Here is a 6,370-nt window from a genome sequence, read left to right as displayed (position 1 = left end):
CCGGCAGGGGACATTGCTGCCAGCTCTGGACCCCACCAGCCCTCGGACCCCAGGAGAGGGGGTGGGCATGGGGAGGGCCTCAGGGGTGGGGGGGGGGTTGGGGGGGGTCCTTGCACCTGCGGCCCTTCCTCTGCTTCTAGGGCAGGCGCCAGTCCCCCCTGCCTTCCCACCACCCAGGGGACAGTTAGGCGGGCCTGGGGCACGTGCAGAAGCGGGGAGGCGACCACCCTCTCTCCGGGGACCCGAGCCACACGTGATGGGCCCTTTCCCCAGCGCGCACTGCTGAGCTAGTGGGTCTCCCAGGAGCCCCCGGCTCCTTCTCACCACCCGGGCAAGTCTCTAAGGCTGGTTCTGCTCCTGGAGGTTCACCGCACGGAGTGGGGGTGAGGAGGGGGCGCCCGGGCTGGGAGCCATAGGCTCTGTGCCCAACCTGGTGTGAGCTTGCCGTGCCACCTCGGACACAGCTCTGCCCTCTCTGGGCCTCCACCTTCCCACCTCAGATGGCCTTGAAGGGGTGTCTCATCTCTCAGATCTCACCTTGAGTGAGAAGACGGGGAATCTGGGGAATGGCCTCAAAGGCCACACCGCAAACCCCAGCCCCGCGTGTCACAGGTTCTCCTGCTGCCTTAACCCCCGAGAGCCTGGGTGCTCCCTGCCCCGGGTCTGTGCTTAGACTGTGCTTGGGGCTGCCAGGCGGGGTGGGGCCTGAGGGAGGGGTTGGAGAACGTGGACAGGGGGGTGGGGGGGTCGGGGGTGCTGCGGTGGAGGGGGCACTCCCTCCCCCACTTGGAGCCCTGGGCAATTGTGGGGGCCAGGGGGAGGCTCTGGACCTTCCTGGCGGAGCTGCCGGTCTGGTGGGGCGACTGGCCAGGACGCAAATGCTCGCAGCCCACAGCCCCTGAGATCGGGGCCACGTGGGGTAGAGGAGGTGGCCCTCTCTGCCTGGCACTCAGAGATGCCATCAGGGCTGGGCTTCGCAGGCTGAAGAGAGGCAGGGCAGCTGTGGTGGGCTGCGGGGGACAGAGGGGGATGGCTTGGGCGGCCCCTCCCTCGTTAACCCGCCCCCAGGTCCAGGAGCCGTGGGCTTTCCTGCCTTCCCCATGTGTGAATACCACCTGCCTTCCTCAAAGCCTGCCTGTGCCCGCGGTGTTACCAAACCCATTCTCCTGACGAGGAGACTGAGGGCCGCAGGAGTGCCTGCAGTGGAGTTCTACAGCTGATGGGGCGTTCGAGCCCAGCCCTGGTGGCTCCAAGATATCATCAGGGCTATGGTCTCACAAGCTCTGAGGACGGGCTGGGCTGTCCTGTGCTTCCTCCTGCTCCTTCTCCTCCAATGTGCTCGGCCACAGACTCCAGCTCCATCCCCAGCTCCCAGTGGAGGGAGGGGACACCCCGGTGACCGGCTGGGACTGTGCCCAGGGGTCTGCGATGGTGCTTCCTGGCTCCCCTTCCCCTCTCCCCTCCTGCCTCCCCTCCCCAGGGTCAGGGTAGGTCCCCAGGCCTGCAGCCCCAGCAAAGGTGAAGGTTAAAGACTGGCCCAGGGTTTAAGCCAGAGTAGACCTGGGGCTCAGGGAGAAGGGGTGAGGCTGGCTGGGTGGGGCTGGGGGGTTGGGTGGGTGGGGGGAGGGGAGGGGAGGGGCCATCCCGAGAGGCGAGTAGAGGGAGAGCTGGGCAGGCAACTGCAGGACGGGAATTCCACTCGCCCTGTCCTACTGCCCCCTGGCACCTGCATCACTTTGCCCAAGGGACCAGGTCGGGTCAGATGCGCCAGAGAACCAAGGCCCCACCCTGTCCCACCCCCGCGGCAGATCTGAGCCATGGCCTTGGGAACAGGTAGATCAATACCTCAGCTCCCTTGCCCATCAGGCGGATGCCATAGTTCCCATGGAAACATGCTCAGTGTCCCTGCGGTGCTAATGCTCTCAGCTGGCTCCTGCCTCGCCCCCAGCTGACAGCCCCATTCCCTCAGGCAGTCCTGGAACTCCATCTAGAGTGGCATCTGGGGGAATTTTAAGTCTGCAGGCTTCCACTGGCAAAGTTGGAGTAGGTAAGAAAGATAGCCTGGACCGGTGCAGGAGTCATGAAAAAGTCTGGATTGAAAAACATCACTCTGCCGAGTTCTCATGGCTCAGCAGTGTCAAACCTGCCCAGTATCCATGAAGATGCGGGTTGGATCCCTGGCCTTTCTCAGTGGGTTAAGGATCCAGCGTTGCCGTGAGCTGTGGTGTAGGTCACAGACACGGCTCAGATCCCGCGTTGCTGTGGCTCTGGTGTAGGCCGGTGGCTACAGCTCTGATTAGACCCCTAGCTTGGGAACCTCTATATGCCGCAGTGTGGTCCTAAAAAAAAAGAAAAGAGAAGAAAGAAAAACCACTCCTCCTGGTCAGTGGGCTGCAGACAGGGGCCTGGGGCCAGGACAGGAGGAAAGAAGGACGGGGTGTGGAGAAGGAAGGACGGATGGGGAGGTGGGAGGGTCCAGGTTCTGGCCCAGGTGATGGGCACCTGGTGGAGCCATTCGTTGGATAGGAAATGGTCTTGTAGCCAGGAGCGGCTCTGAGAGTCAGGTCTGGCCAGTGACATGCAGGGGACCAGATTTGAGATGTCTCCTGGAGGGTTTGGAGGAAATGTTTTGTCCCCCTGGGAAGGGAAGATATGTGAAATGAGAAGATATATAAAGAGGAAAGCCCGCCTTGCACCTCTCCCTGCTTCCTGCCTTTGGATGCTCTCTGAGAACTTGGTGTTTGGAGCTCGGGCAGCCATCTTGCAACAATGAGGTCAAAGTCAAGAGAAATCACTAGGGGTGGGTCTAGGGTGTTGCACCAGCGGCAGTAGTAGGGGAACCCAGGCTCCTTGTGACACTGGAGAAACAAACCCCTCTTTGGTTAAGTCCCCATTCACTGGGACTTCTATTATTTGCAGCCCAAGGCATTCCTAAAGGATATAGGATTTGCTACCAAATGGGGTGGAAAAGATTTCCGAGCAGCCAAGCAGCAGAATCTGTGGGGCGGGAGGAGGTGGGGTCATGGCAGTGCTGGAAATGCTGGCTCTGAGGCCCTGAGGGACCTCCAGGGAGTTGTGCTCATGTGGAGCCGGACAGTGGGCCCAGAGACAGCTGTGGGTGGTGGCCAAGGCCATGGGGGGGGGTGGGTGGGATTGCTCAGGGAAGGTGGGGCGTGGAGAAAGTGGGTGGGTGCAGCAGAGCCCAGGGGAGACCAGCTTTGGTGGGGTGGGCGGGAGAAGGGCAACGCCTGCCCCCATGATGGGGAAACCCAGTAATCATAATAGCAATGGTAGGAAATCCATAATAATAATGACACTCATAACAGTAACAACGATACTAAGTAGCCTTTCCTGTGCAGTGACCAAGTGTGAGTAGTTGGGATTTTTCAGGAACTGTCTCATTTGTCCTGTCCTTACCACCTGCTGTGCTGGGCACTTGTACTGTGTCTGTTTTACAGATGAAAGCACTGAGACTCTGGAGGGCCCGTCCTGGCTCAGTGGAAATGAATCCAACTAGTATCCATGAGCATGCGGCTTCAATCCCTGGCCTTGCTCGTGGGGTTAAGGATCTGGTGTTGCCGTGAGCTGTGGTGTAGATCCGATGTGACCCTGAGCCTGGGAACTTCCATATGCCGCACCTGCGGACCTAAAGAGCAAAAAATAAATAAATAAAAAAAAATAAAAATGAAAGAAAGAGGAACACACGGAGGCTCTGAGGAGGGAGTCACAGGAACTCAGAGCATGGAGAGAGCTCCCGGGGCTCCCTCCTGGGGGGCACTGGGCGGGCACTGGAGGAGCTGCTGTTGCTGTGGGCACTGGGACCCGCAGCAGTTTCTGGATCCCGTGGCCATGGTGGGAGGTGAGGCTTTCCCGGCAGAGGGCACGGCCGGAGCACAGGGGAGGATGGGATCCGGCTGGACTTTAGGGAAATTGGGTGAGGGGATCCGCTGGGGCCGGGACGGCCAACCTGCAGAGTTTCGTTTCCTGGAGGAGCCGGGGAGGGGCCCCTGACCAGGGCGGTGGCCCTGCAGCGCTGAAGACGCAGCTGCCCGCGGCCTGTGCGGCCACACCCCCTTCCCAGATGTCTCTGGAGGCGGAGGCGAGGCAAGACCACAGTCCCAGCCCTTGGCCCGGGGCCACGGCAAACAACTTGTCCTCATTGTCATTGAGTAACTGCCGTGGGGCCCTTTGGTCGGGGCCATTTCAGGACAGTGGGCTGCCGGCGGCCCAGGCAGCGTGGCCTGGGACCCCCCCTGGCTCACCAGCCCAGGCCAAGTCCCCATGGCTGTGGGCCAGAGCCTGGTCCTGGAGGGGTGGCCGGAGGGCCGGCTGGGCCAGGAGGGACGCGTCTGGGGAGGCCTGACCCAGGGAGCCGGGGGAAGGCTGGAGGGGGGCAGCCACAGGTTCAGGGGGTGCCGGGGAGAAGCCCTGGCTTGGGGTGACTGCTTCTGGTGCTGGCTTGATGGGAGAACGAGGTCCCCTTCCTGGAGAGGGGTGGCTGGTCTTGGGGGAAGGGCGGGGGGTAGGGAGGGGGGCTGGTGAGACCGCCGAGTTCAAACCCCACCCCCAGCCCCCGGGGTGAGCTCTGGGGCAGGTCCCTCCCTGTCAGCAGTTTCTCCATCCCTCGAATGAGCACGGTGACCTCCCTTCTTCCACGGGGGATGTGGGGGAATTAAGTGAGAGGATCCCTACAAAGTCCTGGGCCCGTGGATTTCGCAAACAATTAAACTGTCAAAAATCAACTTTAGTTCCTGTCAGAGGGGGCCAACTGTATATTTTGCCAAGAAAGAACATTGAAAACAAAAACAAAACATCAGCTACCGTGTACTGTTACCAGCACTTCACAAAAGAAGTGGTATTTGGAACAAGAGGGTTGGAGGCGGCCGCAAGGAACGGGTGGGCCTGTCAGTAAAGAGGGCAGCTGAGTCCGAAGCACGAGGCCGGCCTCACTTTGTCCTCATTTGTTCCCCTCGGCCCTGGGGCCAGGTGTGGGCAGCCCCAGCGCGGGCCTGGGGCTCAGTGTGCCAGCGGTCTTGTGGGGGCCGGCCCCTTCCAGCCCAGAGCTGGAGAACAGGCCACCTTCCGGAGGCTCTCTGATCAAAGGGCTCCCTCCCCTCCAGATTAGTCCCAACTAATGAGTCCCAACTGCCACCCAGCCATGCCTGGTGCTACCTCCTCAGGCCCGTCTGGTCTGCTCAGCAGAGGGGGTGCTGTTTGGAAATGCCTGGCCAAACCGGGCCCCGGGAAGAGATGAGAGAACAGGCTCCTCCTCCCTCGGCCTCCATTTCCCAGGGCCATGGTGACCCTGCGAGGACAGGGGACAGAGGCTCAGAGAGGCCGAGGCCCAGGCTGTGCACGCCTTGCTGGGGTCCCCACTCTGTCTGCTGGGCTGCGTTCCCGAGGCAGATGATGGAAACCAGGGGTGCAGAGCCCTTTCCCAGCAGAATCAAAGTGGCAGGTGGAGACAGCCTTCTGTCCCTTGCTTTGTGCTGAGCTCACAGGCTCTGGGTCCTTCCTGGAGGAAGGGAGTCCAGGGCCCCAAGGTGTGGGGCTCTACGTGGCTGATGTCACATGTAGGCACACACAGGCCCACGTACACACTCACACTCACCCAGCAGCACCCCCACTCCTGACACCTGGCCTCCTCAAACCCACCTTCCTGGGTGCAGGCATTGTACATGTGTGTGGATCTGCCCTCTGCGGGAGTCCTTGGGCTGCATGGCAGGGGGCTTCAGGGAGGGGATGACGACAGACCTGGGTTTGCATCCTGCTGCCTCCACCCCCAGCTCTGGGACCTTGGGCTGGTCGCCTCCCACCCTGAGCCGGTGCTTCTTGCCTGGAACTCCTGCACCCAGCACAGGGCCCGGCAGACAGCAGACCCTCAAGGCAGGCTTGCCAAATGTGTGTGGACAGGCTGGAAGGCTCCTGGCGGGTCCTCTGTGCATGTCCCACTGCCCCTAATGGGAATGATCCTGGAATGCTCCTATCCCCACGCCAAGGCCCAAAGAGCAGGAAGCCGGGTCCCCTGTGGCACAGGCCCCCTGGAAGCCCTCATTAGTGGCGGGGATGTTTATGAAGCTTGTTCCTCTGAGACTGCCCAGTTCCCCACCACTTGGGCAGTTGACTTTACACCCTGGTGAGGCAGGGGATAACATCCAGCTGCAGGCGTTTCTCACTAGTGGGTCACAGACCCTGGGTGCATGTCCACATACTGGGACACTGAGGCCTTCTGGATTCTTCCACAGGTATTGCAAGGGCCTGTCCTGAGTCCTGAGGTCTTGGGTCTGCAGCTCCAGCCTTCCAGGGCTCCATCTCTGGTGGGAGAGACAGACCCAGAGCCACGGTGCCCCTGAACGCCCTCTGATGGATG

The sequence above is a fragment of the Phacochoerus africanus genome, chromosome 9 (assembly GCF_016906955.1).
Source record: "Phacochoerus africanus isolate WHEZ1 chromosome 9, ROS_Pafr_v1, whole genome shotgun sequence".
NCBI classification, from domain to species: Eukaryota; Metazoa; Chordata; class Mammalia; order Artiodactyla; family Suidae; genus Phacochoerus; species Phacochoerus africanus.
Note: the sequence above shows the minus strand (reverse complement) of the source record.